At 41.1% G+C, this 27,409-nt stretch overlaps 1 protein-coding gene across 1 annotated transcript in view; it reads left to right on the top strand.

Annotated features, from left to right (window-relative positions):
- Positions 1-27,409, top strand: part of TRMT9B (tRNA methyltransferase 9B (putative)) — a 66,854-nt gene that overhangs the window by 20,791 nt on the left and 18,654 nt on the right. The window contains exon 2 of the mRNA XM_042934408.1: positions 20,480-20,679. The gene's annotated coding sequence lies outside the window, so the exon portion shown is untranslated. The remainder of the gene's footprint in view (positions 1-20,479; positions 20,680-27,409) is intronic.

Raw genomic sequence — 27,409 nt, 5'->3', positions numbered from 1 at the left:
AAAGAAGGAGGAAATGGATATTGCGGAGAATTTTATAAAAGTCAACTCTTTATTTTCCCCTGAATCTATTGGCAGGTAGTTATAAAATTTATATATTATAAGCCTATTTTCATGATCAGATTTATTTTGTGTTTTATGTTTAAATGAAATACTTCCTGTTCATTTATCCAACCAAGATGATTGGGCACCTGCCATACGCCTGGCCATTGTGCAGAGTGCTGTGTGTATCCATCAGTGAACCAAAAACACTGGATTCCATGGTGTTTACCAACTAGTTGGGGGAGGCAGGCAAGCAACAACTCCAGCAGGGTGTGGAAATGGAATGTTCTTGTTTTCACTAATGCCAGAATAGAGAAGTACTGGTGTCAGGTTGGAAAAATGGAGGCCGCACTACTTACGTGAACAGAGGGAATTTGATACAGGGAGCTGGTTAAAGAGAGATTAGAGAGCTTTACATGCACAGTGGGGACAAATGAGGTAGGACAGCAAGAGGACCTGCAGTTGCCACCGAGTGTTGGGGGAACAAAGAGAAGGGAATGGGCTTTTCAGAACCCGGCAGCTTGGAGGAGGGCCCTGGACCTGGGGCCAGACCTGGGTAGGAACTCAGAGGGGCCCGGAGTCGGGGCCAAGACTTCCGAGAAGGGGGCCCTGGCCAGCTAGTGCTGACACCTCAAGAGGTCCTGCAAAGGCCCCTGAGCAGTCGGGACACAGATCTCTTGGCGGGGCCACGGCGTCTGGGGTGGAGCGTAAGCCTGAGCAATAGAAAGGTTGGTAGAAGCAGCCTGTGGCAGCAGGCCAAGGGGGACTGTTTGGGAAGTACCAGCGCTCTCCCTGAGGGTGGATCACAGGTGTTTGCCTTAGGGGTGCCTCAGTGGCTCAGTGGCTAAAGGGTGGGACTTCAGCTCTGGTCATGATCTCTTGGTTTGTGAGTTGGAGCCCGGCATCAGGCTCTGTGCTGACAGCTCAGAGCCTGGAGCCTGCTTCAGATTCTGTGTCTCCCTCTCTGTCTCTGCTCCTCCCCTGGTTGTGTGCTCTCTCTCTCTCTCTCTTTCTCTCTCTCTCAAAAATAAACATTAAACATTTTAATTCAACAAACAGTTCAAAAATTTTTTTAAAAAGGTGTTTTCCTTGGACCAGATGTGGGCCACACAAGACAGATGGCATTGGCCCACCGGCTGCACACGATCTCATCCAGAGGGGCAACAAGACGGCAGGTGAAAACGCAGGAGATGTAGAGCAGGTGACCGGCTGCCGAGGGGCCCTCGTAAGCTGCCAGTGGGACGGTGCACTCGTGTCGGGAAACTGCAGGTCTGAGGTCTGCAGCAACGAGGGTCTGCAAAGAACCAAGGAAGTGTTCCATGGAGGCCATCAAATGCTCCAGGAAATAGAGAAGCAGCCGTTAGTTCCCACCATGCCAGGAGATCACAGACACCAGCTCACACCAGTCCCTGTCAGAAAGGGACTTTTCTGGCTCCCCGACATCTTCTTGCCAGGAGATGCCACCACAGCACTAAAGGTGTGAAGCCAGCTGGACCTGGGAGTAACAGAGGAGCTCCAAAACAGAGGCCGCCACGCTCCATCTTTCCTGCCACTGGCCTCATGACGACAGCAGGTCCGAGCCAGCCATGAGAAGCTTCAGATTGGAATGAAGTGTGGACCGTGATTTTCTACTGGACGAGGAGTCTTCGTTTCAGAAGTAAGGCTGTTTGAGAACAAAGAGTCTTGGAGAACGAGAGCAGCAGAAGTATGAGTGCCACAGAATGGGTCTCCAGGGACATCAAGTCACCTGCAAATCCCCCTTGTCCCACCCGACAGTTCTGCAAGTAAATGTTTCAGGTGGCGGCAAAGGCTGTGGCCGTAACAAAGCAGAGTGTTGCCGTCCGCAGTGCTGTCTGCTCTGTAGTCAAAGCAATGACTTGGGGTCAGTGGAAAGTGAATGGCACTTTGATGCCACTGCATTATTGGTAAAACAAAAGCATTTAACCTCTTTCTTGCATAAAAGGGGGACAACAGCAGCAAAGCTTTTTTTTTTCCCTGAAAGTAGCCCCCCTGACCACTCCACTTGCTGGTTCTAGTATCGTGGTCTAGGATTGACAGTTGTTTTATGATCAGCACGATGGCAGAAAATTGTGCAATAAGAGGGAAGCCAACAGACAGACACAGTGTTTTTGAAGAACTTTGCCATAAAAGGAAGCAGCGAAATTAGGGCTTAAACTAGGCAATGATCTGTGGTCATGCCTGGAAGGGTTTTTTTTTTTTTTTAAGTTAAGAGATATTGAAGCATATTTTTATACCGATGGGAAAGATACAATAGCAGAGGGAAAATTGATGGTTGGGAAGCAAGGGGAGAGACCTGCAGGAAGGAACCATTGAGCTGTCAGCATACAGCTGATGGGTTTGCTTTATAGGCAAGTATGGACAGCTCATCCCTTATCTCTCTTCCAGGAAGAAGGAGTTTATTAGAACAAATGCAAGTAGGTTAGCAGCTGTACTTCCGTGAGCCCATGGAAATCGGAATGTTACACATGCACACCCAAACAAGTTACTTCGTATGGATAGCAAGTATTTTGTTGAACATATCACTGTCGAATATATGTATTCCCCAGTCTAAAATTTAGAACTCATTTGGGACTACGTCAGATTTAAGACACAATCCTTTCTGCGTCCAAAGACACAATCAACAGAGTGACAGGGCAACCGGTAGGATGGGAGATATTATTGGAAAGCACATATCTAAGAGGTGTATAGCCAGAATATATAAAGAACTCCTACAACTCAACAAGGAAGAAAGAAAAAAAAAAAACCTCAATTGCCTGACTTTGAAAATGGGCAAGAGATTTGAAAAGACATTTCTCCAGAGAGGATATAAAAATGGTCAACGTGCATGTGAAAGATGGTCAACATCACGAATTATTAAGAGAGATGCAAATAAAAATGAGGTATCACTCTACACCAATTAGATACTATTTTTTTTTTTAAAAAAGAACAGAAAATAACTTGTTGGGAGGATGTAGAACCCATGCACACCATCAGTAGGAATGTAAAATGGTGTAGACACAATGGAAAATAGTATGGAGGATCCTCAAAAAATCAAAAATAGAACTACCCTGTGACCCAGCAACCCATTTCTGGGTATTTATCCAAAAGGATGGAAAGCAGAATCTTGAGGAGCTTTTGTACACCCATGTTCTAGCAGAATTATTCACAATAGCCAAAAGGTGGAAGTCACTCAAATGTCCATTAAGGGATGAGTGGATAAACATTGTGGCATGTACATGCACTGAAATATTATTCAGCCTTAAAAAGGAAGGAAATCCATGGATGAACCTTGAGATCATCATGCCAAGTGAAACAAACCAGTTACCAGACAGGGGTGCCTGGGTGGCTCAGTTGGTTAAACGTCTGACTTCAGCCCAGGTCATGATCTCACAGCTCGTGAGTTTGAGCCCCGCATCGGGCTCTGTGCTGACAGCTCAGAGCCTGGAGCCTGCTTTGCATTCTGTGTCTCCCTCTCTCTTTGCCCCTCTCACACTCATGCTCTGTCTCTGTCTCCTTCAAAAATAAGTAAACATTAAAAAAAAAAAAAAACAAGACAGATACTGTATGAGCCTACTTATATTAGGTATCTAAGTAGTCAAATTCTTAGAAGGAATGGTGGTTGCTAGGGATTGGGGTAGGGGAAAAGGGTAGTTATTTAATGGGTAGAGACTTTCAGTTTTGTAAGATGAAATGTTTTGGAGATCTGTTGCAGAACAATGTGAATGTACTAACACTACTGAAATGTACACTTGTAAATGGTGAAGATGATAAATTTTACATGATTTCATCACAACTAAAAATAATAACAAGATTTTTTTTTTAATTTATAACTTACTATTTGCCTCTTTCTTTTTAAAAGTTGTGAATCAGGGGCTCCTGGGTGGCTCAGTCTGTTAAGCGTCCGACTTCGGCTCAGGTCATGATCTCGCAGTTTGTGCGTTCGAGCCCCGTGTCGGGCTCTGTGCTGACAGCTCAGAGCCTGGAGCCTGTTTCAGATTCTGTGTCTCCCTCTCTCTCTGCCCCTCCGCTGCTCACGCTCTGTCTCTCTCTGTCTTTCAATAATAAATAAATGTTAAAAAAAATTTAGAAGAAAAAAGTTGTGAATCAAACAAAACACTTTTTAACTGATGCTTCTAGCTGTTTTGGGAGCTCATTCATTCCTTTAGTTGGCAATTTTCTGCCACCACCAGATCTGCCGGATACAGTATTATGTGTTAAGAGATATTATGGATGAAGAGATACGTCAGGTATGGTCATACAGAGCTGAAAGTCAAGTTGGAGGAAACAAACACATAAACTAGTGAGTGCCAGGTTTTTCCAGTTCCATGTGACCCATGGTTCCTAACTGTAAGCAATAGAAACTGGCTCTGGCACTGATTAGGAATTTACTGAAAGCATATGAACGTCCTAGAAAGAGAACCAGACTTGGAAAGTAAGTACACCTTAGCGCAGCTCCAGAACTCAAGACCGTGAGGTCCAATTGTCAGCGTGACCAGTGACCGGGACCTACTGCCACAGATGCAGAGTTCTGCCACACGAGGCTCCCCTGCCACGGTAATCCCTTGTGTGTGAAAACCTCTAAACCCGCAAACCCAGAGGCATAACGGAGAGAAAAAATTTAAAAATTGATTAGATTGAATTATTACTGGCATTGCTCTACATTTTCACTCCACTCCTACCTCACGTTTCCTGGACCGAAGACCCAGAGGAAAAAGAGTGCCACATATCACATAGTTCAGAATAATATATACAAAGCCACATCTCAAGGTCAGAAGATGTTGTTTTCCACTTGTACCTTAAATGAGTCTTTCTTAGGCCATCCTCCCATTAGAATAGCCAAGGATTTCTAGGTGATTGGGTAAGATCAGTGATGGGGCATCATTTATTACTTTACTTCTTTCATTGTAAGGTAAATTTTTTGGTCCAGAAAATTCTTGTGTGAAATACCATGTATTTGTTTCATTAACACCATGTGAGGCACCCAGAATGGACCAAACAATGGCCACCATGGGGCCAGTACTGATGTGTATCTATGTAATAAGGGGAGGTACAAGGGAGCATGGGGAGGTCAATCCAGCTGGGGAACAGGAAAGGCTTTGTAGAGAATATGGCACAAGCTGACCCTTCAAAGTTAATCATGTCTTTCAGGAAGTCTATGGGAGCAAGGTTTATCTAGGCAGAGGGAACAGATGCACAAAAAGCATGAAGACATCAAAGGTCTAAAGCATTCAGAGACTCTTAGGTCCTAAAGGTAGAGCAGTGGCACTGGATAAGGAGTTTGTCCTTGACTACAAATAAGCTAAGTCACTGAACCGATTCCCTTAACCTTTATCGTAGCAAGTTTCTCAATGAAAGAAACAATCATTGATCTACGTTCTGGTACGAAGTCTATCTCATGGTAACAGTTTGCTGACTGGCTACTTTGAGTGGAACATCATGGGGGGAAAAGCAGGGTAGTGGGCTGGGGTCAGATCGCAGAAGGCTTTGGGACATGCTGAGGTATTTGGACTCTCTCTTCCAGTCTGAAGAGGAGTGAGACATGACCATGATCGTGCTGTTGAGGTTGAATTTCAGAGCACAGAGCTGTGAAGGCTGAGGGTCTGGTGGGTTTGGAAACCGTTGTGTTAATCTGATCCCCAAAACTCAGTTCTTTATTCCAGTGTTGGTTTGCGATCAATCTGTAGTAGCAGAATGAAAAAATTAAAGGACGTTCAGCCAGTTTCTCACGAAACTAAAGTTTATTCAATTTTAAAGGACTTCTTTAGTTCGAAATTATGGCTTCCCAGCTTTGGGGGGGGGGGTAAATTATCCATTCTTCTGTGCAATTATGGTGACAGTAAATAATAGCCTTTAAAAATGTGTGTGTGTGTATGTGTCCTAGTCTTCGAGAAAAGAACCAACTGGTCCCTCTTGTTCTCCAGATGCCCTTCTGAGTTTTTGTGGGTTTTTTTTTTGAGGGGGGGGGTTGTCTGTGAAATCCACAAGAGTGGGAACTCCAAGCTGAGGCAATGGAGAAGAAGGTGGGAGGCACATGAGAGGAGAGATGCAGGTTCAATCTACAGGATAAGATGTTTGACATTACAGATCTTACTATACTTCCTATGCATGTAACTCTCTTCCTGAACCTCAAATAATCAGATTTCTTTTCAGAACAACCTCATGCATACCTCTTTTGAATCAATTATATGATAAACATATTTAAGACTATATAATTGTCCTCACATTTATCCCCTTAATTCTGTTCTTAGAAAGTCCTCGGATGTTGTCTTCTTTTATATTGATACTGTGGTCCTCATGTCAAACTCCTTCTTGCACAGTCATTTGACAGCAAGAGGAGTGTGGGATTTCTCATCACCTGACCTTCTGAAACCTTTCCTTAGAGGAAGGAAGATGGGTCATGTTCCACTTCTCCGCTGATGTTGCCTTCCGTAACTCTGGAACAATCCTCTTGCAAGCTGCCATTCTGGAGATCCTATATTACCTTTATCTGAACACAGACTAGAGCTGGTTTTGTCAAACCACCAGCAGCAGCAAATGCCTGGCATAAGCAGGGTGCTGTGTTTTCCTTTTTTCTTGAAGCTCACACTTGATTTTCTGGCAGTCTCTAATCTACAAAATCAAAATGAACTGTAATGGAGTTCAATGAATCTGGCCTAGTCGTTCATTGCCTGTAGACGAGCAATCTTCGACAATGGATCTCATCATCAATATTGTGCTGTGAGTTCTTATTTCCTACTTTGTATTCTCCTCCTGTGACCACCTCTCTCCCTCGCATACTCATGCTCCTCATCCAGATATCACCTTCCCTTCCTTCACTGAGATGCTGGAGATAGTATCTTGCTCCTAAATGAAGTCAACTTAGACATGTAATCTTTGAAAATTTTCAAGGAAAACAAAGTATTCTTTGGGAATATTTGCCCTCTTTCCCCTTCTTAGATATACTTCCCTCATGTCCACATTCTTTCAACATACATTTACTCTGGGGTAACCTTTGGACCCTGTTGGGCTTACAGAGAGGGTCATATTCTCCTAATGCTACACATTGTGTTATTTGGAAGCCCTGACTTTATTCTGCTCATGAGATTTTAATTAGAAATGCCTGTTGTTCCCTTTCCTACCATTTCTACTGTAATCTCTCTGGTGTATCATTAAGGGGTTCTGCGTTGGGTAGGGAATATTCATGAAAACAGCATCCTGTTTCAGTTGCCTTATTATAGAGAGGGGATAATACTCAAAGTGTCAGTACAAATCATGAAAGCTAACACCGCTTGCTGTCTATATTTTTCTATCAGTAAAGCATGTGCCTGCCTCGTACTGTTATCATGCAGCTGTTCTGTGTTACTCTCGTGTTAGCCTATAGTTCCTTGAGAGGAGGGACCACCCATCTTCTGCTCTTCTCATAGCTACCAAAGCAACTGTTGCCTAGTCGGGGCTCAGTCAGTATTTCTTGAATTAAATTTAATTATGGTGGAGCTCTAACAGCAGCCCATGGCTAGCCTTTCCTCTACACATGTTGTTTCTTGTTTTGTTAATTTTAGCCATTCTGACAGGTATGAAGTGGTAGCTCATTATAGTTTTGATTTGCATTTTCCTGATGATGAGTGGGCATTCAGCATCTTTTCATGTGTCTGTTGGTGATGTGTATGTCTTCTTTGGAGAAGTGTCTGTTCAGGTCTTCAGCCCATTTTTAAATTGGATTGTTTTTGGAGGTGGGGTTAGGGCTAGGGTCAGTAGGGTTAGGGTGTGGGAATGCATAAGTTCTTTATATATTTTGGATACTAACCCTTTATCCAATATGTCATTTGCAAATATCTTCTCCCATCAGTAGGCTGCCTTTTAGTTTTGTTGATCATTTCCTTTGCTGAGCAGAAGCTGTTTGATTTTGACAAAGTCCCAATAGTTTATTTTTACTTTTGTTTCCCTTGCCTCAGGGGATATATCTAGAAAAATCTTGCTATGGCTGATATCAGAGAAATTACTGCCCGTGCTCTCTTCCCAGAGTTTTATGGTCTCAGGTCTCACATTTCAGTCCTTAATCATTTTAACTTTAATTTTGTGTATGGTGTAAGAAAGTGCTCCAGTTATATTAGTTTGCATGTAGCTGTCCAGTTTTCCCACCACCATTTGTTGAAGAGACTTTTTCCATTGGATGTTCTTTCCACCTTTGTTGAAGACTAATTGGCCATAGAACTGTGGGTTTATTTCTGGATATTCTCTTCACTATTTGTCTATTTTGTGCCAGTGCTATACAGTTTTGATTGCTACAGCTTTGTAATAGAGCTTGAAGTCTGGAGTTGTGATACCTCCATCTGTGCTTTTCTTTTTCAAAATTACTCTGGCCGTTCAGGGTCTTTTGTGGTTCGACACAAATTTTAAGATTGTTTGTTTTAGCTCTGTGCAAAATGCTATTGGTATTTTGATAGAGAATGCATTAAATCTGTAGAAAGACATTTTAACAATATTTGTTCTTCCAATCCACGAGCATGGAATGTCTTTCCATCTCTTTGTGTCGTCTTCAATTTCTTTCATCAGTGTTTTATAGTTTTCAGAGTACAGGTCTTTCACCTGTTTGTTCCTAGGTATTTTATTGCTTTTGATGCAATGTAAGTGGGACTGTTTTCTTAATTTCTTTCTGCTGCTTCATTATTAATGTATAGAAATTCGACAGATTTCTGCACATTGATTTTGTATCGTGAGACTTCACTGAATTCACTTATCAACTTTGGTAGGTTTTTCGGTGTAGTCTTTAGGGTTTTCTATATAGAGTGTCATGTCATCTGCAAATACTGGAGGTTTGACTTCTTTACCAATTTGGATGCCTTTTATTTCTTTTTCTTGTCTGATTGCTGTGGCTAGGACTCTCTCCTGTACTATGTTGAATAACAGTGGGGAGAATGGACATCCTTGTCTTGTTCCTGACCTAGGGGGAAAGTTATCAGTTTTTCCCTTTGAGGATGATGTTTGCTGTGGGTTTTTCATATGCGGCCTTTATTATGTCCTCTTACAATTGTATTTTTGTGGTGTTGGTTGTTATTTCTATTTCATTTGTAATTTTACTTCTTTGAATATTTTCTCTGTTTTTTGATGAGTCTGGCTAGAGGTTTATGAATTTAGTTTATCTCTTCAACGAACCAGCTCCTGGTTTCATTTATCTATTCTACTCTGTGTTTTTTTGTTTTGTTTTTATGTTCTATATTATTTATTTGTGCCCTAATCTTTATTGTTTCCTTCCTTCTGCTGGCTTTGGGTTGCTTGTTGTTCTTTTCCCAGATGCTTTAAGTGTAAGGTTCGGTTGCTTATATTGAGATATGTTCCCTCTAAAACTACTTTGTTGAGTGCTTTTATCATGAATGGATGCTGTACTTTTTGAAATGTTTTTTTTTTCCGCATCTATTGAAATGATCATATGGCTTTTTATCTTTTCTCTTATTGACGTGATGTCTCATGTTGATTGATTTGCAAATATTGAAATGCCCTTGCATACCAGGAATAAATCCCACTTGGTCGTGAATGCCTTTTTAAAATGTATTGTTGGATATGGTTTGCCAGTATTTTGCTGAGGACTTTTGTGTCTATGTTCATCAAAGATATTGGCCTGTAAATCTCTTTTTTCCTGGTGTCTTTATCTGGCTTTGGTATTAGGGTAATGCTGGCCTCATAGAATGAATCTGGAAGTTTTCCTTTCTCTTCTCTTTTTGGAATAGTTTAAGAAGAATAGGTATTAACTTTTCTTTAAATGTTTGGTAGAGTTGGCCTGTGAAACTGTTTGGTCCTGGACTTTTGTTCATTTGAAGTTTTTTGATTACTGATTCAATCTCCTTGTTGGTAATCAGTGTATTCAAATTCATTGTTTAGTAGCATATTATTTAGCCTCCATGTATTTGGGTACTTTCCAGACTCTCTTGTGGTTGATTTCTAGTTTCATAGTGTTGTGGCTGTAAAATATACATGGTTTTACTTCAGTCTTCTTGGATTTGTTGAGACTGTTTTGTGGCCTGCCATGTAAACTATTCTGGAGAATGTTTCGTGTGCCCTTGAAATGAATGTGTATTCTGCTGTTTTAGAATGGAATGTTCTGAATATATCTATTACATTCATCTGTTCCAATGTATCATTCAAAGTCACTGTTTCTTTATTGATTTTCTGTTTTGATGATCCATTAATATAAATGGGGGTGTTAAAGTCCCCTACTATTATTGCATTACCATTGATTACTTCCTTGTGTGTTATTAGCTGCTTTATATATCTGGATGGTCCCATGTTGGATGAATATTTACAATTGTTATATCTTCTTGTTGGATTGTCCCCTTTATTATTGTATAGTGTCCTTTGTCTCTTGTTTCAGTCTTTAAAATCGATTTTGTCTGATATAGGTATTGCTACTCTGGTTTTCTTTGGACATCCATTTGTATGATAAACGTTTCTCCACCCCCTCACTTTCAATCTGCAGGTGTCTTTAGGTCTAAAATGAGTTGTCTGTAGGAGGCATATAGATAGGTCTCATTTTTTATCCATTCTTTCGCCCTGTGTCTTTGGATTGGAGCATTTAGTCCATTTCCATTCAAGGTTATTATTTTATTACTTGTTTTGTCGTTATTTCTGAAGTTTTTCTCTGATCCTTTCTTCCCCTTTTTTCATGGTTTGCTGGTTTTCTTTAGTGATTTGTCTTTATTCTTTGCATAGCTGTTGCTGATTTTTGATTTGTGGTTACCATTAAATTTCTATATAACCTCTTTGGCATGTAGCAGTCTGCATCAAGTTGATGGTTGTTTGAATCCATTCTTTACTCGTCTCCTCTCCAGGTTTTAGGTATATGGTTTCATATTTTACATCTTTTGCTGGTTCCTTGACTGATTTTTTACAAAAATATACATTTTCATTGCTTTTGCTTTTCTTCCTTTGATATGTCAGTTTTGGTCTTCCCTTTCCACTGAGAGTCCCCTTTAATATTTCTGATAAGGTTGCTTTAGTAGTCATGAACTCCTTTAGTTCTTGTTTGTCTGGGAAACTCTTTATCTCTCCTTCTATTCTGAGTGATAGCCTTTTTAGATAGATACTTGGCTGCAGGTTTTTACTATTCCGCACTTTGACTATATCATGCCACTTCCTTCTGGCCTGCCAGGTTTCTGCTGAAAAAAACTGCTAGTTTTCCCTTGTAAATGTCTTATTTTGTATTGTTGCTTTTATTTTTTTTTCTTTATCACTACATTTTACCTTTTTAATTACAATGTGTCTTAATGTGTATCTGCTTTTCTTGATTTTTGGTGGGGGGGGTTCTCTGTGCCTTTGGATCTGGATGTCTGTTTCCTTCCCCAGATGAGCGAAGTTTTCACCTATGATGTTTTCAAATACATTGTCTCCCTCTTTCTCTTTTTCTTCTGGGATCCCTATAATAGGAATGTTATTACATTTGATGGAGTCACTGAATTCCCTAAGTCTATTCTCGTTTTGCATAATTCTTTTTTCTTTTGTTCAGCTTGATTACTTTCCATTACCCTGTCTTCCAGATCATTAATTTGTTCCTCTTCTTCTTCCAGCCTGCCATTCATTCCATCAAGCCTGTTTCTTGTTTTGTTTATTGAACCCGTTCTCTGCTGTGTTATTCTTAATCTCTGTGTGAAGGGTCTCACCAATGTCTTCCACTCTTTTCTCAAGTCCACTGAGTACCTTTCTGATCATTACTTGAGATTTCCGAAGGAGACTTCCAAATTCCAATCAAATTTTGTCGTTTCTCTTGTTGAAATACTTAAATGGTTCCTCATTATGTTCAGGACAAAATCCAGACTCCCTAGAATGCTAAACTAAGACCTATGAGATCTGACTGCTACATACTCTTCCAGCCCCTCCTGTCCTTTCTCCTTTCCCCAAGATGGAGAATTAAGACTGTGAACTCTGGAATCTAACTTTCTAGGTTGAGATCCCGGCTCTGCCACTTACTGGCACCGTAACTTTGGAAAGTCACTAATATTCTCTGTGCCTTGGTTTTCTTACTGTAAAATGGGGGACATACTAGTTCCTGTTTCATATAGTTATTGGGTAGATTCTTTTTTTTTTTTTTTTAACTGACTAAGGCACCCAGATGCCCCTTCACAATTTTTTTATTTTTATTTATTTATATTTATTTTTTCAATATATGAAATTTATTGTCAAATTGGTTTCCATACAACACCCAGTGATCATCCCAAAATGTGCCCTCCTCAATACCCATCACCCACCCTCCCCTCCCTCCCACCCCATCAACCCTCAGTTTGTTCTCAGTTTTTAAGAGTCTCTTAGGCTTTGGCTCTCTCCCACTCTAACCTCTTTTTTTTTTTCCTTCCCCTCCCCCATGGGCTTCTGTTAAGTTTCTCAGGATCCACATAAGAGTGAAAACATATGGTATCTGTCTTTCTCTGTATGGCTTATTTCACTTAGCATCACACTCTCCAGTTCCATCCATGTTGCTACAAAGGGCCGTATTTCATTCTTTCTCATTGCCACGTAGTACTCCATTGTGTATATAAACCACAATTTCTTTATCCATTCATCAGTTGATGGACATCTAGGCTCTTTCCATAATTTGGCTATTGTTGAGAGTGCTGCTATAAACATTGGGGTACAAGTGCCCCTATGCATCAGTACTCCTTTATCCCTTGGGTAAATTCCTAGCAGTGCTATTGCTGGGTCATAGGGTAGGTCTATTTTTAATTTTCTGAGGAACCTCCACACTGTTTTCCAGAGTGGCTGCACCAATTTGCATTCCCACCAACAGTGCAAGAGGGTTCCCGTTTCTCCACATCCTCTCCATCATCTGTAGTCTCCTGATTTGTTCATTTTGGCCACTCTGACTGGCGTGAGGTGATATCTGAGTGTGGTTTTGATTTGTATTTCCCTGATGAGGAGCAACGTTGAGCATCTTTCCATGCGCCTGTTGGCCATCTGGATGTCTTCCTTAGAGAAGTGTCTATTCATGTTTTCTGCCCATTTCTTCACTGGATTATTTGTTTTTCGGGTGTGGAGTTTGGTGAGCTCTATAGATTTTGGATACTAGCCCTTTGTCCGATATGTCATTTGCAAATATCTTTTCCCATTCCGTTGGTTGCCTTTTAGTTTTGTTGGTTGTTTCCTTTGCTGTGCAGAAGCTTTTTATCTTCATAAGGTCCCAGTAGTTCATTTTTGCTTTTAATTCCCTTGCCTTTGGGGATGAGTCAAGTAAGAGATTGCTACGGCTGAGGTCAGAGTGGTCTTTTCCTGCTTTCTCCTCTAGGGTTTTGATGGTTTCCTGTCTCACATTCAGGTCCTTTATCCATTTTGAGTTTATTTTTGTGAATGGTGTGAGAAAGTGGTCTAGTTTCAATCTTCTACATGTTGCTGTCCAGTTCTCCCAGCACCATTTGTTAAAGAGACTGTCTTTTTTCCATTGGATGTTCTTTCCTGCTTTGTTAAAGATTAGTTGGCCATACATTTGTGGGTCTAGTTCTGGGGTTTCTATTCTATTCCATTGGTCTATGTGTCTGTTTTTGTGCCAATACCATGCTGTCTTGATGATGACAGCTTTGTAGTAGAGGCTAAGGTCTGGGATTGTGATGCCTCCTGCTTTGGTCTTCTTCTTCAAAATTACTTTGGCTATTCGGGGCCTTTTGTGGTTCCATATGAATTTTAGAATTGCTTGTTCTAGTTTCGAGAAGAATGCTGGTGCAATTTTGATTGGGATTGCATTGAATGTGTAGATAGCTTTGGGTAGTATTGACATTTTGACAATATTTATTCTTCCAATCCATGAGCACAGAATGTTTTTCCATTTCTTTATATATCTTCTTCAATTTCCTTCATAAGCTTTCTATAGTTTTCAGCATACAGATCTCTTACATCTTTGGTTAGATTTATCCCTAGGTATTTTATGCTTCTTGGCGCAATTGTGAATGGGATCAGTTCCTTTGTCTTTCTGTTGCTTCATTATTAGTGTATAAGAATGCAACTGATTTCTGTACATTGATTTTGTATCCTGCAACTTTGCTGAATTCATGTATCAGTTCTAGCAGACTTTTGGTGGAGTCTATCGGATTTTCCATGTATAGTATCATGTCATCTGCAAAAAGTGAAAGCTTGACTTCATCTTTGCCAAATTTGATGCCTTTGATTTCCTTTTGTTGTCTGATTGCTGATGCTAGCACTTCCAACACTATGTTAAACAACAGCGGTGAGAGTGGACATCCCTGTCGTGTTCATGACCTCAGGGGGAAAGCTCTCAGTTTTTCCCCATTGAGGATGATGTTAGCTGTGGGCTTTTCATAAATGGCTTTTATGATGTTTAAGTATGTTCCTTCTATCTCGACTTTCTGAAGGGTTTTTATTAAGAAAGGGTGCTGAATTTTGTCAAATGCCTTTTCTGCATCGATTGACAGGATCATATGGTTCTTCTCTTTTCTTTTATTAATGTGATGTATCACGTTGACTGATTTATGAATGTTGAACCAGCCCTGCATCCCAGGAATGAATCCCACTTGATCATGGTGAATAATTCTTTTTATATGCTGTTGAATTCGATTTGCTAGTATCTTGTTGAGAATTTTTGCATCCATATTCATCAGGGATATTGGCCTGTAGTTCTTTTTTACTGGGTCTCTGTCTGGTTTAGGAATCAAATACTGGCTTCATAGAATGAGTCTGGAAGTTTTCCTTCCCTTTCTATTTCTTGGAATAGCTTGAGAAGGATAGGTATTATCTCTGCTTTAAACATCTGGTAGAACTCCCCTGGCAAGCCATCTGGTCCTGGACTCTTATTTGTTGGGAGATTTTTGATAACTGATTCAATTTCTTCACTGGTTATGGGTCTGTTCAAGCTTTCTATTTTCTCCTGATTGAGTTTTGGAAGTGTGTGTGTGTTTAGGAATTTGTCCATTTCTTCCAGGTTGTCCAGTTTGTTGGCATATAATTTTTAATAGTATTCCCTGATAATTGTTTGTATCTCTGAGGGATTGGTTGTAATCATTCCATTTTCATTCATGATTTTATCTATTTGGGTCATCTCCCTTTTCTTTTTGAGAAGCCTGGCTAGAGGTTTGTCAATTTTGTTTATTTTTTCAAAAAACCAACTCTTGGTTTTGTTGATCTGCTCTACAGTTTTTTTAGATTCTATATTGTTTATTTCTGCTCTGATCTTTATTATTTCTCTTCTTCTGCTGGGTTTAGGCTCTCTTTGCTGTTCTATTTCCTTTAGGTGTGCTGTTAGATTTTGTATTTGGGATTTTTCTTGTTTCTTGAGATAGGCCTGGATTGCAATGTATTTTCCTCTCAGGACTGCCTTCGCTGCATCCCAAAGCGTTTGGATTGTTGTATTTTCATTTTCGTTTGTTTCCATATATGTTTTAATTTCTTCTCTAATTGCCTGGTTGACCTATTCATTCTTTAGTAGGGTGTTCTTTAACCTCTATGCTTTTGGAGGTTTTCCAGACTTTTTCCTGTGGTTGATTTCAAGCTTCATAGCATTGTGGTCTGAAAGTATGCATGGTATGATTTCAATTCTTTTATACTTATGAAGGGCTGTTCTGTGACCCAGTATGTGATCTATCTTGGAGAATGTTCCATGTGCACTCGAGAAGAAAGTATATTCTATTGCTTTGGGATGCAGAGTTCTAAATATATCTGTCAAGTCCGTCTGATCCAATGTATCATTCAGAGCCCTTGTTTCTTTATTGACCGTGTGTCTAGATGATCTATCCATTTCTGTAAGTGGAGTGTTAAAGTCCCCTGCAATTACCACATTCTTATCAATAAGTTTGCTTATGCTTGTGAATAATTTTTTTATATATTTTGGGGCTTCTGTATTCAGTGCATAGACATTTATAATTGTTAGCTCTTCCTGATGGATAGACCTGTAATTAGTATATAATGCCCTTCTTCATCTCTTGTTACAGCCTTTAATGTAAAGTCTAGTTTCTCTGATATAAGTATGGCTACTCCAGCCTTCTTTTGGCTTCCAGTAGCATGATAAATAGTTCTCCATCCCCTCACTCTCAATATGAAGGTGTCCTCAGGTCTAAAATGAGTCTCTTGTAGACAGCAAATAGATGGGTCTTGTTCTGATCCATTCTGATACCCTATGTCTTTTGGTTGGCGCATTTAGTCCATTTACATTCAGTATTATTGAAAGATATGGGTTTAGCCTCATTGTGATGTCTGTATGTTTTATGCTTGTAGCGATGTCTCTGGTACTTTGTCTCACAGGATCCCCCTTAGGATCTCTTGTAGGGCTGGTTTAGTGGTGACAAATTCCTTCAGTTTTTGTTTGTTTGGGAAGACCTTTATCTCTCCTTCTATTCTAAATGACAGACTTGCTGGATAAAGGATTCTCGGCTGCATATTTTTTCTGTTCATCACATGGAAGATCTCCTGCCATTCCTTTCTGGCCTGCCAAGTTTCAGAAGAGAGATCAGTCACGAGTCTTATAGGTCTCCCTTTATATGTTAGGGCACATTTATCCCTCGCTGCTTTCAGAATTTTCTCTTTGTCCTTGTATTTTGCCAGTTTCACTATGATATGTCGTGCAGAAGATCGATTCAAGTTACGTCTGAAGGGAGTTCTCTGTGCCTCTTGGATTTCAATGCCTTTTTCCTTCCCCAGTTCAGGGAAGTTCTCAGCTATGATTTCTTCAAGTACACCTTCAGCACCTTTCCCTCTCTCTTCCTCCTCTGGAATACCAATTATGCGTAGGTTATTTCTCTTTAGTGCATCTCTTAGTTCTCTAATTTTCCCCTCATACTCCTGGATTTTTTAATCTTTTTCTCAGCTTCCTCTTTTTCCATAATTTTATCTTCTAGTTCACCTATTCTCTCCTCTGCCTCTTCAATCTGAGCTGTGGTCGTTTCCATTTTATTTTGCAGCTCGTTTATAGCATTTTTTAGCTCCTCCTGACTATTCCTTAGTCCCTTGATCTCTGTAGCAATAGATTCTGTGCTGTTCTCTATACTGTTTTCAAGCCCAGCGATTGATTTTATGACTATTATTCTAAATTCACTTTCTGTTGTATTGTTTAAATCCTTTTTGATCAGTTCATTAGCTGTTGTTATTTCCTGGAGATTCTTTTGAGGGGAATTCTTCCCTTTGGTCATTTTGGATAGTCCCTGGAGTGGTGCGGGACTGTGGGGCACTTCCCCTGTGCTGTCTTGAATAACTTGCGTTGGTGGGCGGGGCCGCAGTCAGACCTGATGTCTGCCCCCAGCCCACCGCTGGGGCCACAGTCAGACTGGTGTGTGCCTTCTCTTCCCCTCTCCTAGGGGCAGGATTCACTGTGGGGTGGCGTGGCCCGTCTGGGCTACTTGCACACTGCCAGGCTTGTGGTGCTAGGGTCTGGCGTATTAGCTGGGGTGGATCGGCAAGGTGCACGGTGGGGGGAGGGGGGGAGCAGGCTTAGCTCACTTCTCCTTAGGTGATCCACTTCAGGAGGGGCCCTGTGGCGGCGGGAGGGAGTCAGACCCGCCGCCGGAGGGGTGGCTCCACAGAAGCACAGCGTTGGGTGTTTGCACAGAGCAAGCAAGTTCCCTGGCAGGAACTGGTTCCCTTTGGGATTTGGGCTGGGGGATGGGCGAGGGAGATGGCGCTGGCGAGCGCCTTTGTTCCCCGCCAAGCCGAGCTCTGTTGTCCGGGGCTCAACAACTCTCCCTCCCGTCGTCTTCCAGCCTTCCCTCTCTCCGAGCAGAGCTGTTAACTTACAACCTTCCAGATGTTAAGTCCCGCTTGCTGTCCAAACACACTCCGTCCGGCCCCTCCGCTTTTGTCAGCTGGACTCGGGGACTCTGCTTGGCCGGCAGGCCGCCCCTCTGCCCCGGCTCCCTCCCGCCAGTCCGTGGAGCGCGCACCGCCTTTCTGCTCTTCCTACCCTCTTCCGTGGGCCTCTCATCTGCGCCTGGCTCCGGAGACTCCGTTCTGCTAGTCTTCTGGCGGTTTTCTGGGTTATTTAGGCAGGTGTAGGTAGAATCTAAGTGACCAGCAGGACACGGTGAGCCCAGCGTCCTCCTACGCCGCCATCTTCCTTATTGGGTAGATTCTAAAAGTTAACGTAGGTTATATGCTTAAAACAGCCTGGATGATAGTAAATTATGAATGCGTGTGTGTACGTGTCTTGCTATTATTAATTTACTTGAAGTTCATCAAAGAGAGTGTAATAGGTCTTGTTTCTTTTTTGCATATGCTGTTTTGTATGCCTAGAATCACCCACTCCCCCTTTATCTGACTTACCCTCTCTCTTCTGAACTCCTGCTCTGATGCCAGTCTTTCAAGGGAACCCTCACTGTCTGCCCCTGCTCCAGGCTGGACGAGTTACCTGTCCTATGTGCTCCTATAGTACCTGGATCATAATATTCATTACACCAGATATGGGACCAAGGCGTTTGTGGTTTTGAAGAATTTTAAGTGACCTAAAGGGCTATGATGTTTAGTAATTTGTAGTGGGGTTAATTATATATATCATAAGACTATTAGGATTAAATAAGGTACAGCATACGTTTGGGGATTCAGAAGCTCTCAGGATATATCCATTCCTAAAGTCAAGTTTCTACCACAGTTTCGTTTTCTATTTCTTTGTGTTGTTTCTCATGTTAAATTTTGGGTTCCTGAATGGACAGATTGTTTTATCTCTATCCCTAGTGCCTTATATGTACAAGAAACTTAACTAATATTTGCTGAGTGAATGTGTAAAAGAATGAATTTTTATGTATCTCAAAACTGACTTGGCCCTTAAGCCATAATTTTGAGGTGCTGACCCATTTCCCCAGGGAAGAGCACACATGGCTAACTGCAAAATTTCAGAAGGTTTGAGTTACAAACCTTTGCCCTAGAAGATAGTTTCCTATTTATTCAGGAAAAAAGGAGAAGATATACATTTTTTAATACTAACTACTCTAGAGATAGATGGCTAATATAGTTAAAGGACTCATCTGAATTCAACATTTTAAACGGAATATACTACCCTCTTTTGTCTTTGCCCAGCAACTTCTTGGAGAAGATAAAATGATTCACACATTTTTAACAGAAGCAGATTTGGATCATAATTTAGTAAACGTGAGGAAAGTCAGTTATATGTATAGGTGTTGGAAGGATGATTTGGGCATAGAGAAATCTTCCCCACCCCTGCTCCCACCCAAGTAGTTAACAGATGCCTTCTGCACTGTCTACAATTCCTTTCGTTAGCTACTTTTACTGACCCATCTTCAGTGGTGTATCTGAGAGGGTTAATTCATTTAGGCACTAATGCCTGAAGGAAAGGCATAGCCAGCCAAGTTGGCCAATGACAATGGAGTGTTTAGGTCAGGACATGGAAGGGTGAATCCTAGCAGAGAGCACTTATTTTGGGGACCGGCATGAGGGCTCGGTAAACAAACGTCATTTCCTTTAGGATAAAGGTAGGCTTTAAAACCGCATGAGGAAAGATGAGATCCTTTGATTAATAGCTCTTTCAAGACCCTTCTTAAATGTTCTTCCTAAAAGTCAGGCTTTGTGGTTCTCGGTGGCACAGAGCATATACCTGATATGACTGAGAGATGACTGTGGCTTAAATGTATAGGCATATTCTGAAGACCCAGAAGCTTTCCAGAGCACATCCCGATCAGTGATAATTAGATCTGGACCAAGATTGGGGTGGAGTGGAGAGCAGGGGGAGGTTGGGGGAAGCCACATGCATGCTCCACCCCCCACCATCCTGAGAATCACTGTATATAAGAGGTGCAGCGTGTGGTAGTGAGGTATTCACACAAAGAATACGAAGACTAGGGAAAATGGTGGAGAACTGTGAGCTACATTAAGGTCCATTTGCTTCATTTACAGATAAGGAATCCGGCCCGAGGTATTACAGAATTGGCTTTTCTGCCACACCAGGCATCTCTCCAGACCTTATTTTATACCCCAAGACTTATACATTGCAAAATGCTTTTTGGCATACAAGGTCCTTTTTTTTTTTTTTTTTTTTTTAAGTAACTAAGTCTTCTGATGGGTTTCATGACAGACCCACTGTACTATGTGCTATGAAAAAAGAAAAATAAATGGGAACAACGAAGAATAGGAGTAATTCTTAAAGTGATGCGGAAGTAGCTGGTATTCTGAACAAATACTGAGCAAACAGTACTGGAATGATTTAATGCAATTTAGTAATACTGTCTGAAATAGTATCCATTTCATTAAGCCATGGGATTCAGAGTTGACTCTCCAGGCTGGTAATTTTTCTAGGAACCAGATGAAATCATTCAATGTAATTTGGGGAGACAGTACTGTATATTTTATAGAGAGCTTAGGAATTAATTCAGAAACTGCTCTTACAGTTCTGGCATACTCCATGTATGAACAGTTCTTTCTAATCCCGTCTTCCCTGGGTAGTTTATGTGGAGGTCAAGAGGTCACCCTGGGCTGTGGCTGGTTCAATATTTTTGTTACGTAAAATGACATTCAGTATTTGTGTTTTTCCTAATAGGGCTTGTGTTCACTTGAACGACTCATGCAGAATTGCTTCATCGCGTGAAGGACCTCACTGTTTGATTTCCCTCCTACTACTTTTCCTTTACATCACACACCGAGAAAGTCATGAGCAAAAATCGTCACTCTCTGAGGGTAGAAACTACCATGATTCACAAAGACAAGAAGTAAGTTTCCTGTCATCACAAGATGACTCAGGTTAGTAGCTTTTGTTATTGCAATTCAAATAACATGAGGGTGTAGGGCTGTATGCAAACCTAATTAGGCCCCGTGTCTCTACTTTTAAATTTATGATGATGTGATATAAAGGAAGCTGGAGTTTATTTTTGCACTAGGCAATAAAAACCAGTTTGAAAATAGTTGTACAGGGTAAGTTAAAATTGCAAGAATATATTTAGTATCTTTTTAGAGAGGAAAATGCTTTTCTCGTAAAGAGCGTTATTAAATGATCATTTTTATCATAGAAAAGTTTGCAAGCTGTACTTGGAGGTAATATGTAGATGTTAAGTTTTAAGGATTGTGGATTAAAAGGTTAAAAAAAACAAACCACAAAAACTCAAGTATTTTTTTATAATCAAGTCTTTGAACTGTCCTGACCCAACTTGTGTTGTTGTATTAGAATTGCAGTTTGAGTAGGTCTTTGAAAGTTAAAGCAGTGTTGTGTTCTCTTTTTTAATATTGCGTCTTCTGTGGGATTTAGAAATAGGTGAACAATTTAAATGCTTATGCTTGCTTTTAGTTACAAAAATGTGACTTCTGCATGCCTACGGTAGGTCTGTAAAACAAGGGTCTACCAGGACAGGAAATCCTGAAATACAAAACACAACTGGGAAAGCTCCGTCTTAGCCCTGTTTCCTCCCAGTGCCTGTTGCCCCCTGCAGGGCATTTATGATTTCCGATCAAAGACTCGAGCACCTGTTTGTCTGGAGTAAAGTATTGTTGTCTTGCAGAAGGAGCGAAGGAAAGAGCTTAATGATACATTGATTCTATGGTTAATGTTGAGTGTCTGCTCTGTGTTGAGCATTATCCCAAGCACTCTGTGATATACACAAGAGGTCATGTTCTAGTTCCTGCCCTCCAAGAGCTTCGAATCTAGTTGGGCACATATACAAAGCTGAGGGTTCAAGATGGTATCAGGAGAAATGTCCTAAGAGTGACAGAGATAATAAATATGCAGAACACAGAAAGAGTGGGGGAGCTGGTTTATACCTATGGCTCTCCATGAAGTCTTTATGGAGGCGGAAAAAGCTTGCTAGACATTGAAGGCCAGGTAAGATTTTGGAAGGGGAAGGTGATAGAGCATTTCAGATGACAGAGAACAGTCTGTTGGCTTTAGCAAAGACCTGAACGAGGAGCTCTTTTAAGACCCACTCAGGGAAGGGCGAGTAGAGGTCTTTGGGTAGAATCCGAGAATTTGAGATACGGTAGCACCAAGATATAAGACCTGGGAACACAGACTGGCACCTGGTCATGGAGGGCTTTGAATGCCAGACTAAGGAGTGCAAGATTTTTCCTACAGAGAGCAGAGGCCCCTGAAAGGTTTTCAACAGGGAGGGGATATTATTAAATGGCCATGATTAGAAAATTATCCAGCATTGGCAGGAAACAGAGATTCTAAACTGCTTTTCTTGGGTTCATGGAGGGAAAACGACAAGCTGCAGCCATGAAGCCAGGAGTAACACATATGCTGGGTGGTCCCTGCAGCCACCTCTTACTACAAGAGCACACAGTGTCTCCAGCAAGTTAATGAGGACGAGGGGTGCAACTCCCAGTGTTATGGATGCCTGAGATGAGGGGGGTGGAAGGCAAGGGGGACAGAGAGACCGGAAAGTTGTAACAGCAACTCATATACTAGGTTGTGGCAGAACAAAACAGAAAGGCAGGAGACGGAAAAGATGGCGGGACTACTGCACCCGTGATCTTCCCTTAGGCTAGCATGGTTCCCACAGGACGCTGCCATCCCAGTGTCCCCAGTGCCCCAGGGTTCCGACAAGGGTCTCTGCATCTGTTTGTGGCAAGTCCTGTCGGAACACCGGTGACCACGGTGCATCTCCTCCACTGTGGCACCCCGAGGTGCATGTTGTGGTCGCAAAGACACGTTCAAGTCCGTAACGAAGTCCGTTGGCAGCAAACGTCAAAACAAACTCTCCCTCAGGCACGAAGGACGGATTTGTTGGGAGTGTACTGAGTAGCTGATAGAAGAAAGAGCTGCAAACCAAACCTCAGGAAAGGCAGCCCTTGGAAGAAACCCCGAGGATCTTTCCTTTAGGCTTGTGCCCTAAGTGATTGGGCTCCGACTACCTCTTATCAGTTTCCCAGGGGAGAGAGAAGGACTGTCCTAGATCGCATCACATGTCCACCCCTGGTGTATGTGACCAGCGGACCCCAGCATCACTTGGAATCTGAGAGAGGGGCAGTTTCTCAAAGGAAGAAAGGATAAGCAGAAGTTTTTAAAAGTATTTAACCTCTAGGGGCGCCTGGGTGGCTCAGTCAGTTGAGCGTCTGACTTCGGCTCAGGTCACGATCTCGCGGTTTGTGGGTTCGAGCCCTGTGTGGCGCTCTGTGCTGACAGCTCAGAGCCTGGAGCCTGCTTCAGATTCTGTGTCTCCCTCTCTCTCTGCCCCTCCCCTGCTACTACTCTGTCTCTCAAAAATAAATGAAACATTAAAAAAAAAAGTATTTAACCTTCTAAAAGTTCTGGGATTTCAAATAATGGTCATAAGTTCATGGCTTCAGGCTTGGGGAGAAATCAACTCTTTTGCAGAATCTCAGATTCCCAATATTATTTTTCCACAACTACCTTTGGCAGACCCTCAGCTCTTCCAAACTGAAGTTTTACTATTAAAAAACAGACAGACAAATAAACAAGTATTAACCAGAAAATCACCTCCAGCAATCCCTTCATGCTTTAGGGTCCACACATTAGTGTCCTTTCTCCCTCCCACTCTCCTTTTTTGTCCTTTGGTAGCAGTCCATTCTTCAAACACATCAAGTGGCCTGAAGCGATTTGATTTTTATGCCCTAGCGGTATTAGAAACAGGGCCTTAAGAAACATAGTGCCGTGCCCAGCTTTGGGTGATCTTTGAATTGATGCTTCTTGTAAGTGCACTTTAACTGAGTTCTAGGGTGGCGATCCCCACTTCTAGTGCACTCATTTGAGGAAGTGTTACTTTACATACAAGCAGGGCTCACGATTTCCTTTTTAACAATTTCCAGTTACACTGGAAATGAACATAATCTATTAAACGCCAACGTAATACAATTCCAGACTTCTAGAGCAAGGGTTTTTAAGCTTCTTTGGCATTATTTTGAACGTTAATTTTTTAAAAAAAGGGTCCAAGCAAATCTCAGTTACAAGTTGTCAGAGTCTAACTTCTATGATTAATGGTAATACATTCTATGAACAATAAATATTAGAATGTATTAACTTTGTTCTGAGCCCTAATTGAAACAGATATAAAATTAATAAAAACATAAAATTCCATATTCTATCTCTTCTTTCCTATTTTTGTTTTTATTTTTTTTTTTAACGTTTATTCATTTTCTGAGAGAGAGCGAGACAGAACATGAGCAGGAAAGGGGCAGAGAGAAGGAGACACAGAATCTGAAGCAGGCTCCAGGCTCTGAGCTGTCAGCACAAAGCCCCATGCGGGGCCTGAACTCACCAACTGAGAGATCTTGACCTGAGCCAAAGTCAGACGCTTAACCGACTGAGCCACCCAGGCACCCCTCTTCTTTCTTATTTTTATCCCTATAAAATTGGACTCTTAGATCTTTGTCTACTTTTCCTCCTTTCCATGTCTTGATTCTTTTGTGTTAACATATAGGAAGCACACAGTCATCATTTGATATATATTTGTCTTCCTTTTTCTTCTCTTTTTCTCTTCCCCTAGTGCCTTTCTCCTTTTCCTTGTCATTCCGTGTTTCTCCTTTAAAAAGAAAAACTGTATTGGCACATATTTCTGGCTCCTTTCTTTGTTTTTGGGGGAGAACCCTGTTTCTTCTGTTACGTATGCGTTGTTCAGGAGATTAACTGTCCAAGTATCGGGCTCCAAATTGCTGTTTCCTTGGTTCCAAGGCTTATAAATATTATGAAATCGTTCAGAAAGATTTTATTCTCCAATAAGCTCAGCAGGTTTTTCCAATAAGTGTACTCACAGACAGCCACATAAACAACTGGCTAAACATTCCAGCTGATTGACATAGGAGTAATAAATCAGGGAGTTTCAGTTTGTCCAAACATTTCTAACAAAGTACTGAAGTAGCTGAGAAGTGTGCTAATGACTAACAGTCACAACAGAACGAGGTAATTAGAGAATGATGGTAGGTAAGAATAGGACCCACACACTGTTACAAGCTGAGGATAAGGCAGCATCCTTCCTGGATTCTTTACATAATTACTGTTCCCATCCATTTATTGAGATCCCTAATCCTCATATATCAATTAGTTGTGACTTGGAGGCTGTAGCTAACATAATTCATCCTTAATTTCACATCGAATGTTTAGAGAAAGCTATTCAGTATCTAGTAAACACACGAATCTAATGTTGGTAAAATGAGTTTCTTTTCTTGAGTGGACCAGTGGGGTCACTGACCTGCTGCCGTAATATCACATCCTTTCTAAGAGCAAATATACTTTTTTTTCACTGGTTACTGGATAATCTGACATCAGACATCATCTTAAATTATTAAGAAATCCTCAGTTAATTTCCCTATACCGTCTCCATAAGGGTTGCCAGCAAGGTGTTTGTGAATCAGAATTATTGTGTGGGTTGTTGAGGTCATAGTGCTTGGGTTCACATCGCAAGCACTGGGTTTATCTGTTTCATTAGGTCTTTTTTATGTTCTTCAATAAAGTTTTATAATTTTATTCCAAGAAAAAAGAGAAAAGAAATCCTCAGTTAAATTTCTTCTGAGCTAAAAACGCGCTCCGCAGTTTTTTGTACATACTATTACATAATCTAATTTCATGGGGATACTGCCTTGAAATAAAATCCCCACTCATCTTTGAACCTAGTGATCTCCAGTTTCTAGGTGTCCCCAAGAAGGCACTAACTGAGTGGCATTCATTCATCCTGGGAGTGGCAGGACACAGCTGAGAAAGAATACTCTGCTCAGCTTTGAGTTTTAAAATGCTTTAAAGTACATAGTAAGACAACTGTCTGAAAGTGAAAGGGTTTTCTTAAATTGAAATATAGAGAAAAGTACATGTAAGTGTACACAAAATAAGCACACTTGTGTAACCAGAACCCAGATCAAGAAATAGAATATTATCCGCACCCCAGGACAGTTCTCCCATGCTCCTTTGCAATTACTACACCTCCTGGTAACCATTATCCCACTTCTAATGGCAAAGATTTGTTTTACCTGGTTTTGTACTTTCCATAAATGGAGTCCTACACTTGATACTCTTTGTGTCTTTCTCTTTTAACATTACATTTATGAGACTGATCCATCTCATTGCATATAGTCACAGACTTTTCATTCTTGTTGCTCTACAATATTTCATTTCATGAATCCATTACAATTTATTTGATCATTCTACTGATATTAGGCATACAGATAGTTTCCATGTTTGCGCTGTTTTGAAGAGTGCTATGTGGAAATTCTGTCTCTTGGTGAACATGTGTGTGCATTTCTTTTGGATATGTATACACATACATAAAGAGTAGAATCTCTGAGCCACAGGATATGCATAGGTTTGGCTTTGGTTGTCACTTGCCAAATAATCTTCCAAACAGGCTGACACAGTTTACACTTTAACTAGAACCATATTCTAATTCTGGCAGCCCCATGTTCTCACCAACACTTCATATTCTCATTTTTCTTCATATTAGCCATTCTCTCATGTAAGTGTCACACTGTGGTTTTATTCTGCAACTGCCTGTTATGAATGAAGATGAGAACCTTTTCATGTGTTTCCTGCCCATCTGCTGCCCACTGTGAAGTTCTGGGTGGGGGGGAGGGTTGCCCATGTTTATATTGATTTATCGGTCTCTTGATTAATGATGTGGAAGAATTCTTTGTATTCTGGATACAAGTCCTTCGTCAGATGTATGTACTGTGACTATCTTCTCACATCCTGTGGGTTGAATTTTCACTCTCCTACTAATGTATTAGTTTTAATACAGTCTAACTTATTTATTTTCCCTTTTATGGTTAGTGCTTTCAAGGACCTGTTCAAGAAATCTTAACCTACCTCAAGATTCTATAGATGTTCTCTCTCTTCTTCTAAAAGCCATATTGTTTTACCTCATAGCAAGAGGCTTTAATTCAGAAATATAGTCAGTAGGTATTTTGAGATGGAATTAAATAAGAAAAAAAAAAAAACCACGTGTGTTTTCCATTGAGCCAAAACATGGAACACTGCAGAGAAAATAACGGTGCAGAAGGAAACTCAGGATAAAAATGTAACAGAAGTTCCCGTCACAAACAAAAGACAAATCCCTTCTGGTGATTGGGCCATGAGTTTAGAGGCTATTAGCTCAGTCTCTGAGCTGACTTTCCAGGAATGGTTACCATAGACACTGTTCTGACGATACGCAGCTATAGTGAATCCTCCCTAGGGACAAGGAGCCACTCCTGGGGATGAGACAAGGTCTCTCAGAGTTCCCTGTGTTCTCTGTAGGTCAAGTGCAATGTCTCATCTCCTTGATGAGAGGCTAGGAAAATCTTTTCTCGTGAAGCCTTTTCAACTCCTCTGAATATTTTTACTGTTTATACATTTGTGTGGTAGGTGTATAGTTTGACAACAATCGCTAGAAGTATTTCATCTTTTGGTGCTCACATCAAATCTCAAGGTTGCGCTTGGAATTGTGGGTATTGGACATATGTCTCGGTGTGCACCCATTCATCCCTGTTTCTTTACCCAGAAACATGGCATTAAGAAAAACTAAAAGGTGGGAGGGATGGCTTACAGAGGGGCGCA

This window comes from Panthera leo, chromosome B1, assembly GCF_018350215.1.
Source record: "Panthera leo isolate Ple1 chromosome B1, P.leo_Ple1_pat1.1, whole genome shotgun sequence".
Lineage (NCBI taxonomy): Eukaryota > Metazoa > Chordata > Mammalia > Carnivora > Felidae > Panthera > Panthera leo.
The sequence above is the reverse complement of the archived record's forward strand: the minus strand, read 5'-3'. Positions and strand labels throughout refer to the sequence as shown.